Source organism: Anser anser (assembly GCF_964211835.1).
Source record: "Anser anser genome assembly, chromosome: 27".
In the NCBI taxonomy this organism is placed as follows: domain Eukaryota; kingdom Metazoa; phylum Chordata; class Aves; order Anseriformes; family Anatidae; genus Anser; species Anser anser.
In genome coordinates this window covers 5,249,469-5,261,396 of record NC_139748.1, presented here as the reverse complement: position 1 = coordinate 5,261,396, position 11,928 = coordinate 5,249,469, and positions in this window count along the sequence as shown.

The following is an 11,928-nucleotide window of genomic DNA, read 5'->3' as shown; positions in this document are numbered from 1 at the left end:
GCTGCTCGTCCTGTGTCCCTGCGCGGGGTGGGAAGGACGGGCCCGTTCCTACCGCCGCACGGTTACCCCTGTCCCCGCAAAACCCCCGGGGGGGGTTTTGTAAAAACGCCCCGGGTTTGAAATCGTGGGGGGTTTGGGGGGTGCTGGGAGCGGTTTTGTCGGAGGGGGACCCCTTTTAGAAGACGATTGCGCTCCTGTGAAGTCCTGGGGTGTGCAGAAACGCTCCTGGGGGGGGGAATCCTCGCAGATTTGCAGGATGCTGGGGGGGGAACGCATCCCCCTGGGGAGGGGACGGGCAGACCTTAGCCAGGGTGTGCAGGGGGCTCGCGGCGGGCGGGCGTCTGTGCTGGGCCCCTTCCACCCTGCTGGGACTGGTCCCCAGCTCCCCGTCCGAGGGGACACGATGGGGACACGATGGGGACGGATGCTCCTGCCATGGATTCCGGCCACCCATCGCCAGCGCAGGGGGCCAGGGGTGGGATGGTGTCCCCCCAGCAGCAGCACGGTGCTCGGCCCTGAGGCGGGGGGCAAGGACCCCCCCAGGGGAGGCTGCACAGCCCCAGCTGCGGGGAGAGGAGGCCCGGTCCTCCCCTCAGAGCTGGTTTCCACTCCGCAGAGCGATGCAGGAGCAGGGGCGGCTGCTCCAGGAGCCCTTCATTCACCCCGGGACGGTGACGAGTTACAGGGCGCTTCCCACCGGCCGGAGCTCGTTAGGGGAGGGCGACTGCAGGGGAGGTAACGACTGGGTGCAGTCCTGACCCCACTGGGTGCAATCCTGACCCCACTGGGTGCAGTCCTGACCCCACTGGGTGCAGTCCTGACCCCAGCCCAGACAGCTGGGCACTGCACCACCCCTATAGGCACGGCACCCCCTATAGGCACACCCCCTATAGGCACAGCACCACCCCTACAGGCACACCATCCCCTATAGGCACAGCACCACTCATATAGGCACAGCACCCTTATAGGCACAGCACCCCCTATAGGCACAGCACCTCCCCCATAGGCACAGCACCCCCTATAGGCACTGCACCACCCCTATAGGTACAGCACACCCCCTATAGGCACAGCACCACCCCTACAGGCACACCATCCCCTATAGGCACAGCACCACCCCTATAGGCACAGCACCCCCTTCAGGCACTGCACCACCCCCATAGGCACGGCACACCCCCTATAGGCACACCACCACCCCTACAGGCACAGCACCCCCTATAGGCACAGCACCACCCCTACAGGCACACCATCCCCTATAGGCACAGCACCACTCATATAGGCACAGCACCCCCTATAGGCACAGCACCCCCTATAGGCACAGCACCCCCTACAGGCACTGCACCACCCCTATAGGCCCAGCACACCCCATATAGGCCCAGCACCCCTCTAGGCACTGCAGCACCCCCTATAGGCACAGCACCACCCCTACAGGCACACTATCCCCTATAGGCACAGCACCCCCTATAGGCACAGCACCCCCTATAGGCACAGCACCCCCTATAGGCACAGCACCTCCCCTATAGGCACAGCACCTCCCCTACAGGCCCAGCACACCCCATATAGGCCCAGCCCCCTATAGGCCCCCCGCCCCATAGGCACCCCCCATAGGGGACTCCCAGCGCCGGCGCCACCCGGGCGGAGCCGCCCCCCGCGGAGCGCGGGGGCGAGCGGAAAAGGGGGCGGGGCTTAGCGGCAGGGGGCGGGGCCTGCTGCGGGCGGGGGGCGGGGCTTAGCGGCAGGGGGCGGGGCCTGCTGCGGGCGGTGGGCGGGGCGAACGAGGCAGGGGGCGGGGCGAGCGGGCGGGGGGTGGGGCGAGCGGGCGGGGGGCGGGGCGAACGAGGCTGTGGGCGGGGCGAACGGGCGGTGGGCGGGGCTACGCGGAGCCGCCGCACGCGAGCCCGGAGGGGCCGGGGCTGCCGCAGCGCCCGTCCCGCACCCACCGCCCCCGGCCCGCACCCGCCGGCCCCGCACCCGCCGGCCCCGGCCCGCACCCGCCGGCCCCGCGCCTCCCCGCCCCCGGTAAGTGCCCTCCCGCCCGAGTTTCTCCCCGGTGCCCCCGGTGCCGCAGCGGCTGTGCGGGACGGCTGCGGTGCGGGGCGGGGGTCGGGGCCGGGCTGGCCGCACGGTGATGGCGGGGGGGTGGGGGTGGGGGTGGGGGGGCGGCGGGACCACCCCGGGGGCACGGAGGAGGTTGGGAGCTGCCCGGTGCCCGGGGCTGCCCTTGGGGTGCTGCGCGCCCGGCTGTGCCGCTTGGGGGGGGATGGATGGAGGGACCCCCCCCGGGGTGCGGGAACATCCCTGGGGATGCGGGAACCACCCCCCGGGGATGCGAGTCCCCCCCCCGGGATGCGAGACCCCCCCCCGGGATGCGGGATCCCCACCCGGGGATGCGGGACCCCCCCGCCCTCGGGATGCGGGACCCCTTCCCGGGCACGCGGGACCCTTCCCGGGATGCGGGACCCCCCCGCCCTCGGGATGCGGGACCCCCAGCTGGGACGCGGACCCCCCTCCCCCGGCATGCGGGACCCGCACCCGGGATGCGGGACACCCCCCGGAGGTGCGGGACTCCCCCCGCGTTTCGGTGCCGCGGCGCTGGGTCGGGGTGCCCCCGGGACGCCGAGGGGCCGCCCGCGATGCCCCAGCCCCGCGTCCCCGCGGGTGCCCTCGGGGTCCCGCTCCCGGTCCCGCTCCCGGAGCCGCCCCGGGGGCTGCAGCCGCGGTGCGGTGCTGGGCCGGCCGCTCCGGGGGGGGGCTCTGCACCGCGTCCTGGCCCGCAGCCAGCACCAGCGGGTCCCTTCCCGGGGCTGCAGCAGCCTCCGGGCATCTCCTGCGCTCCCCCGCACCGGTGGGGTGCAGCGGTGCCGGGGCACCAGCTCCGGGGTAACCGGACCGAGCCTTTGCGCCCGCGTCCTGCCCCCGGTGCCCCCCCTGCAGCCTACTTTCAGAGGGCCGGGCGCGATCCCAAAAGAGCTCTGCCAATTGCGCAGGGGAAAGGCAGTTTTGCAAGGTGACTGTGGCGCGGGGGACGCGCCTGTGTCACGCGTCGCCTCGTGGTCCTCAGCCGTGCCCCGGGGCTTTGGCACCGCTGCGGGTCCCCCTCTGCGCTGCATGCAGCGTGGTGCAGCGCTGGCCTGGCCTCCGGGTGAGCTGGGCAGGTGCTGCTGCGGGATGTCACCCGCTGCGGGATGTCACCCTCTCCGGGATGTCACCCTCTCCGGGATGTCGCCCGCTCTGGGATGTCACCCGCTCTGGGATGCCACCCTCTGCAGGGTGCCACCCGCTGCAGGGCGGCCGCAGGGCGCTTCCGGGCTCCCCCCTGCCCCTCTGCAGCAGTCAAACTTCAGTCCTCGCGCGAGGGCTCTGGCTGCTCGTGCGCCCAGGTGCTGCTGCAGATATTTCACTCCTGTGCACGCTGCACGGCGGCGCGGCGACCGGCAGGCGTCGTCTCCTGCCTGCTGCATTATTCCTCGCTAGCGCAGCGCCTCGGCCGCGCTGCCGTGGGCTGCTGGGGCCCTGGGGCCCCCTCAGGGTGGCCGGGGTCCTCGCCTCGGCGGCACATCGGTGCTTGTGGCCGGAGGGTGTTGGAGGGAAGCAGAGTGGCTCGCTGGGTTGCGGTGCTGGGGGAGCGTGGGGCGCTGAGAGAGGTGATGCACCCAAGGTCATTGAGCCCGGCAGTGGCAGCGGGACATCGCCCGTGGTGCTCAGGAAAAGCACGATCCCATAAAACCCCCCAAACCCCCTGGGAGCCGCGCGCTGTCCCCTCCTCACAAGCGGCGAAGCACAGGAGCGGGGCTGACCTTGCCCCACCACGGCCCCTGGGGCAAGCGTTGGGGTCCCCTCGCGGGGAGCTCCAAGCCCCCAGCTCCCGCGGGGCAGGGACGGGACCCTTGGTGCCCAGCGGCGGCGAGCTGGTGTCTGCTGTGCTGCATCTCCTGGGGCAGCCCTGGCTCTGCGCCCCTCTGCCCTGCGGCGCCCGGCACCGCGCAGAGCCACGGCACGAGGAGGAACGTAAAAATACCGAGGGCCGCCAGCCCGCTGCTGGGAGTGGCTCCCCCGCTAACGGAGCCCTGCGGGACGGTCACCGAGGGCCACCGGAGCGCGGCGGGCTCCTGCCCACCCCAGCAGGGTGGGAGCGGGCGCTCCGCGGGCTGGCGGTGCTGCTGGCAAGGGCCCAGCCCCGGGAGCCTGATGACTGCAGCTCCTAATTATTACTCGAGTTTCTCCTTCTCCTGGCTGCGCAGGGAAGCTGCGAGCCGGGAGGCAGGATGTCCTCGAGCAGGATCAGTGCCCAAAGCAAATAGACGGAGCTGAGTGCCTGCTGTTTTTCAACTCTTTAGTTTTTTTTTTGCCGTCCCTAATGCCGGCAGTGGAGCGCGGTGCTGCCCGCTGTGCGCGGTGATGCTGCGCCTCGTCCCCGTGCCCAGAGCCGCTGGCCGCCGCTCGGTGGAGTCTGGCCAAGTGCTTTTGCCCTTGGCTGCCGATGGATTTGCCCGCCCGGGTGAAAACCCTGCTGTTCCCTGGCTCGCCCCAGGCTGGGGCTGCGGCTGCCCTGGGCTCAGCTCCCGCAGGAGCTGGCGTTCCCCTAAGTGCTCTTTGATTATTAGCCCTAATAATTGTGTTATCGCATCGACTGAAATGTTTCAGATGCCAAAGCTAATTTTGCTCTTCATGCCTTCCTTCATCCGTAATGGGATTTTGATAACATCGCACGTCCAGAAGTATTGGATAAACTCAGCATAATTCCTCATTTATTAATTAAACCATAAATTAGGCAGCATGCGGCTGGAATCTGAGATGCCCTACGCTGGCGTAATCCGACAGCCTGGGGACGGCGCTGGCCCCGTGCCTGAGCTCCCCCATCCCAGCTCCCGGGGGCACGGGATCCGAATCCCCCCCCCGAGCCGACTGCTCCGTGTCGGTGCCTGGAGGGGGAACCCCTGGGCATCGCCGCTACTGGGGTCTGGCTGCGGGGTCCTGGTGGGGCTGGCAGAGACCCCATTCCCCCGGGGTGGCTCTGCCGGCACTGCGGGACGTGCCCCTGCTGCAGCCCCTGTGCTGGGCTTGCTCGGAGGGAGCGGAGCAGCGCCAAGGGTGCTGTGCTGGGCTGTGTCGGATTGCTGCGGTCTGCCCCCGAAGCCTGCGTGTGCTTGGCCGTCTGCTCTGCGCCAAACCCGTCCCTGCTGACTGCAGGCGGTTCAGCATCTGCAGCCTTGCGTGGAGGGGGCTCCTGGTGCCTTTGGGGTGTTCTGCACCTGGTGCGTCTTAAGAAAAGCTCGAGTGCTTTGCTTAAAGGCATAACTCGAGGTGTTCCTCGCTCCTCTGCTCTTCGTGGTCCTGTAAGGGCGCAGCAGAGAAGGGCTCTGGGCTGGTGCATCGCTAAAAGGAGGCAGGAGGAAGCCTGGGTGCCGGTGGCAGGAGGTGCAGGAAGGCGCTGGGGCGGTCCCGGTGCTGGGCTGGGGCAGATGGAGGCGGTTGGGGAGGTTGTCCTGCTGCTGGGGGCCGGGGGGGGCTGCTCCGGGGCCTCTCTGGAGCCGTGGGACAGGGGGGTGCCTGCAGGGGTGGCCGCAGTGTGCTGGGCTTTTTTGGGGCTGCAGGGCCTGGTCCAGCTACGGCGGTGTCTGCTGAGGTCGAGATGTGGTCATGGAGTGGGGGGGCAGGCGGGACACGGGGTGTCCCTGGGGACCCGGCCGTGACCCAGGGCTGCTGGGACAGGGCACCCCCCAGGTGGCCCCGTCCTCGTGCCGCTGCTCCCATCGGCCTTGAGCGGACAATTCCAGGGGGGGAAATAGGATTTCAACGCCGTGCACGGAATCGCAAGCGCACGGCTGCCCTGCGGGGCTCTGCTCCGTCCCCAGGGGCTCTCCGGGGCTTTCTGGAGCCCGGGGAGAGCTGCGCTGGTGCCTGGTGTGAGCCCGCTGCTTCCCCCGCATGGAAACCTGCCCCGCTGCGGGCAGCCCGACCCAGCCGCTGCCCCGTGCCGCAACCAGCTCCGCAGTGCGGCCGTGCCAGGCGCAGCTGCTGGTTCGTGCTGCTGGAGAGACTGGAGCAGTGCTGGGGGCGAGTGGGTGCTGGACACCGGGAGCTGGGGATCCCAGGGGTATATCCTCTGCTGGGATGTGCAGTCGTGAGCCCTAAAGCACGTGGCACGGTTCTTGTTCCCCAAATAACCCCGGGCATTGCGGGGATGCAGGTCTGGGGGGGAGAAGAGGACCTGGGGGCCATGCTTTATGGGGCCGTGCTTTATGGGGCTGTGCTGGCTGCCCAGAGCCTCCTGGCTGTCCCGGTGGCTTTTGTCCTTCTGCACAACAGGATTTATCTGGGGGAGTTCCTGGTGTCCTGGCCTTGGAGGTGCTTTGTGGTGCGATTAAATCCCTGTGGGCTTGCACAGGGCTGCAGTGCTGTGTCCCCACCGATGCTGTCATCGTCACCTCTCTGCCCCCACCCCACGGGGGCCGCAAATGGTGCCAGGACAGGTGGCACAGGGACACGGGGCCGTGCTCTGCCTCGGTGGCTCCCTGCAGCATGGAGCGTTGCTCCTGCACCCGTGGGAGCAGGCGGCTCCTGAGGACTGGTGGCTGGGGCCTCGTCCAGGATGGGAGCCGCTTCTCCGGGCGTCTAGCACTGGCATTTTGCACCCTCGTGCTTGGCTGGGCACTAACGGGGATTTTCCACATGTTCCCCCGTGTCCTCGCACCCTTCTCGGGCTCATTTGGAGCGGGAGCACCGAGGGGCAGGGGCTGCAGGCGGGTGCCAGCACGCTCCTTCTCTCCACGAAAACCGATGCGGCTCGTCTGCGCGCTCTCCCGGATCAGCTCCTGGCTCTGCCCCAGGAGCATCCTGCCTTTTCTTCCTATCGATCAAGAGACGCCGCAGCTCCTCGGGGCCGCCGCTGCCACGGCGCGTGGGGCACGGCGGGGAGCTGATGCCGACCCGGCTGCGCAGGATGCGGCCGCGCGGCACCTTCACGGTGCCAACCCCAACCCGGAGCTGGGTGGTTCGAGTCGCTCAGCCCCATCGCCTTGTGGTGCCCTATTTAGCGCAGCCACCGCAGCACTGGCGCGGGGAGCGGGCTGGGCACCAGCAGCGCCCGTCCCCTGGTTTTGGAAGGATTTTTTTGCGATCCGCAGCGTTGCAGGCTGCAGGAGGGGGCGTTGCGCTGGGGCTCGGTGGCTGCGGCTGGGATGCTCGGGGGCCTCGTGGATGGCGACGTCCCCAGGGCTCAGGGACCCCGCTGTCTGCAGCAGCCTTTGTGCAGGGGCTGCAGGCACCACGGCGCCGTACGGCCCACGCCAAAACCTCTCCGTGGCACGGGGATGTGTTCGTGCCACCACGCCAGGAGGGCTGCTCCCGGTGTCCCCGGGGACCTCGGTCCTTGCAGGTGCCTTGGAACGCTCTCTCCTTTCCTTCCCAGCTAATTAGTGATGAATCTTCCTTCCGTGGGGTCTCCAAAGCGCCGCAGTAGCACTGATGAGAGCGGAGCGCTTTAGGGGGGAGCGGGGGAAGGCGCTCACTGCCCGTTTGCTGATCGCGCTGAAACGGCTGCTGCAGCACGGCCGACTGCTCCCCGGGGAGCCCCGGCACCAGCCCACGCTCCAGCCGGGCCGGCTCCTTCTGCTGCAGCCCCGTGCTGGGCGCGGGGGTGGGGATGGGGACATTTAGGGCCTGGCCCCTGCTTCCTGCAGGGAAAATGGGCCTGGGGAGAGCAGCACCCGTGGGCAGCACCATGGAGCCCCCGGCCGCGGGGCCTCTCTGCTGAACCCCGCAGACGCCGCTCGCTTTTACTCCCCCGCTTATTTTTGCTTGCTTCTTCCCCCATTTCGCCTCATTGTGTCCTGATTTTGGAGTCACAGGACAATCCCTGAGCTGCCGGGCTCGGCACCCCGATGCCCGTGCACGGACGTGTCCCCAGCGTGCGCGCGGGGCTGGGGGAGCAGCAGTGACGGCGAGGAGCTCGCTCGGTCCCCTGGGCTGGGGGGAGGCTGCCGGGGGGGGGGGGCTCGTCCCGCAAAACGCCCCCAGCCCCTTCCCCGCTTGTCGAGGAGCTGAGCGGGGGGCGCGGGATGCGCTCGCCCCCTCCCCAGCTCCTCGCGCCCGGCCCTTTGCATACGTTGACCTTCAGCTGCTCAGACCGCGCATGCCGGGACGGAGGGAGCTGCAGCAGCGCCCGGCAGCAGCAGGAGCCGTTTGTTTTGGCCTGGGAACATCCTGAGCCATTAATCTGGTACCCAAATGATGGATGAAGGCTACCTTTAAGACTGTGTTTAACTGCTACACATCTCGGGGTTTCGCTTTAAATAATGTAGCCGCTGTGACAGCGGAGCAGGCCCCTTGGAAAAGCAGCAGCCACTCCGGCGGCAGGTGTTTGCAGGATCCCCCCTGGGAGCAGCGGGTCCTGGCCCCACGGCAGTGGTTTTGGGACTGTTCCAGGGCCCTGCCCTGGTTTGTGGGGTGCCCGGGTCCCCAGCACCGCCAGCTGGGGTGCTGGGTGGAGCTGGGTGCCGGCTGGTGGTGAGAGCAGCGCTGCTGAGCGTGGTGGGGCAGGGGTGCGGGTGTGAGCCCCGCTCTCCATCAGAGCCCGGGCGCAGGACAGTGTGACCGCTGTCCCTGCTCCGACCCCGCTCCGTCTGGTGCTTGGGTGCTGAGGGTGCCTGGAGCTGCCCTCGGCTGCATTTGCCTGGAAATCCTGCTCCCGACAGCAACACAGGAGGGCAGCTCTGTGCCAGCACGGCCTCGGTGTGGCTCTGCGCCGGGAGGATGCTCCTGGGGTGCGACGGCTCAGCCCCACTCCTGGGATCCCTCGCTGCTTGTGCCGTGCCTCGGCTTCCCTCTCTGGGGACGTCATCCCTGCTGCTCGAGGGGCTGCAGACCCCCCTCGGGGGCTGGCCAGCGGCACCTGTGCGTGCTTGGCTGGGGGGGAACGCACTGCTCCTCGCCCAGCGCCTCTTGCAACGTGCGATACCTGGGGCAGCCCCGTGTCCCCTGCTCCTTGTGCTGCTGCCGCTCCTGGCATCCCGCTCACTGCCACCTTCCCGGGCTGTGCGTGCTGGGGGGCTTGGGACCACCCCTGGCCGTTCACAGCAGCGATCGGGAGTGGGGATCCCCGAGCCGCAGGAGCCCCGCAGCTGCTACCACTGATGTAGGGGGGTGTTGGGCCGGGCTTGCTGCGTGGGCTGGGTCCTGCAGCACCCGCATCCCCCAGTGGCTCGGGGCTGGCATGGGGCCCTGCGGGTTTTGGTGTCTGCTCCCCGACCTGGTGTTCGTGGGGGCTGTCGGGGAGCCCCCAGGGAGTGTAAACACCGAGCTCAGTGGGCACCCAGCCTTCGGCTCTGGCTTTGCCATCCCACAACGTGCAGGATAGCTCCCGGCACGTGATGGCTGCAGCCCTTCGTTACCTAACGAGCTCCCGCCACGTTCAGGGCTCCTCGGGACAAGCCGGAGCTGCTGGGTGCCAGCACAGCTCCTGCTCCCCGCGCTGGGAGGGCTGGGGGCCGGCTGCCCCCGTGCCCGCGGTGTCCGAAACCAGCCCGAGTGCGACAAATCGCGGCGCCACGCTCCCGCAGCCGCCTACCGAAGCATGCCGGCGCTAATTGCTGCCTCAGATTCATTCATCTTGATTAGCTGCTGCTTTCTGCCCTTCTCCACGCCGTGGAGGAGCTGGGAGGAGGGGGCTGGCAGCGGGGGTCTCCTCCGGGCTGGCAGGGAGAGATTTTGGCCGCCCTCGCCCTGCTCCCCCTGCACCGCTCCTGCCCAGCAGCGGCTGCGCCCGTCTGCCTGCATGGGGCTGCCCCGACGCAGGAGGGTCCCCGAAATCCCCTTCCCCGTTGTGCCATGGGGAGTGCTGACCTGGACTGGCTGCCTTGGTGGCCGGGGACATGCCGAGGTCAGGCCGGGTCCCCCCGTGTGTCCCCAAATGGCTCCCTGGGGCCGGTCCCTGCGCCGCGTCGCAGCTGGCGCGGGCAGCCCGGGGCTCAGCGGCCGTGCCGGGGTGCAGCCGTTGGTGCTGGGAGGGGGTCCTGAGCACGTAGGGGGACAATCGCGGTGCTTAATTGCTTTTATAAAAAATACAGGAGTACGAACCACGTGGCCTCGGTTGCTGTTTCCACCTCTTCATCCAGCAACTCGGCTGGCCCCGCAGGGGAGGATTTCCCAGGGGCGCAGCCCTCCCTGCTCATCTGCGCACCCCGCTTCGCCCTGCACGGGCAGGATTGTGACCGAACCCCCCCCAACCCCAGATATTTCGTGCCGGGCTGGCTGCTGCCTGCACCCCCCTCTCCCCGTCCAGCTTCCATCCATCCCCTCCCCAGCCATCGTCCCCCCCTTTGGGGCGATGAGAGCCCCCGGGGCTGCTGGCGCCGCTCCCAGCTGGTGTCCGTTACCGGCGGCGTAACCCACGTTTGGGCGCAAGGATGAGTGGAAATGGGTGTTTGTGGGATGCACGAGGGCCTGGTTGTCCCCTGCCTGCCCAGGGGCAGGGGACAGGACAAGGGAGCCACCTCCAGCCCCCCCACACACACCAGATGCCACCTCATTATTCTAAAGGGAGGAAAATTATGTGTGTATATATATATATATAAAAGACTTCCAAAAGAAAGAAAAAAACCACCACAAACCCAAGCCCTGCAGCGCTGCATTGCAGTGGCTTCCCCCCGCTGGCACCTGCACTGCAGGGCGGTGGCGAGGGGACGCGCCCGGGGACACCGCCGGGCGGTGGCAGGGGGGGACCCGGGGACACCCGGGGGTGGCTTTGGCTCACGCCTCAAACCCAAACCAAGGGGAAGCAAGGAGAAGGGGTGAAGCCTTAAAACCGGGGAGGTGCATTCGCGCTGGCCTTAGATTTCTTCGTGGGTGTTTCTGCCAAAATTAGGCAGAAATTTTGGGGTGGAATATCAATTTTTCTGCTTTGCAGAGCTTGGGTTTTGCGAGTGTAAAAAGGTGATGCCGATTATTTTTAACCACTGAAAATGCTGAAAACTGTCATCCCCTAGGGCCACAGGGTGTCCCCCCTCAGTGGGGCTCGAGGGGACAGAGGTGTCCTGGGGGGGCAGCACCACGAGCCTCCCCCAGCTCCCCCCCCCCGTGCCTCAGTTTCCCCCATTTTCAGCTCCACCAGCACTGGTGGGAGCTGAGCGGGGACACCAGGGGCTGGGGCAGGAACAGCCCAATGCACACCCTGGGGAGCAATTAGCAATGCTAATTAGTGACCCTGCTTGAATCCAGCCTCTGCAGTGAGTCCCGGGAAGCCGAAATAATCCCCAAAGCGGCATTTCCCCAGCCCAGCATCTTCACCTGCTTTTTCCTTAAATAAATAATAATTAGAGGCGTGAGGAGGGTTGGAAGAGCTTAAATAAAAATCCTGCCGCTGGCTGCCCTGTGCCGGTACCAGAGGGTAAAACTGGACAGAAAAGGCAAAAAAAAGCAAAAAGCCACCTCCGGGGAGCTGCTTGCTGCGCTCGCTCATTTTCGCTTTGCAGCGTCACGGGCCCGGGGCTCCGGTGCTGCCGGGAGGGTTTCCCTCGCTGCGCTATCGACATCTCCCGCAGTGACGTCTCCGCCAGCGCACAGCAAATGCAACCGCGCAGGCACGCGAACAGCAGTGCACAGACGCACACGTGTGCAAGCTCATCCCCAGGCTACCTGCACACGCAGATGTGAGCAGCTGCACACCCGTGCACAAAAGCACCTGCAGAGCCACGGGTGCCGCAGGCGTGCACAAGCACCTGCACCCCGACAGAGCCGTGAGCAGACGTGTGCACAAGGTCATGTGTGTGCACGCACCTGTGAGGACTTGCACACACACCTCCTGCCTGTGCACGAACACCTTCACACATGCACACCTGCACACAAGTGCTCACAGTCCCCGTGCACCTGCACGCACTCACACATGCACATTGCACAAGCATTTGCACGCCACTCTGTACACACACGTGCGGA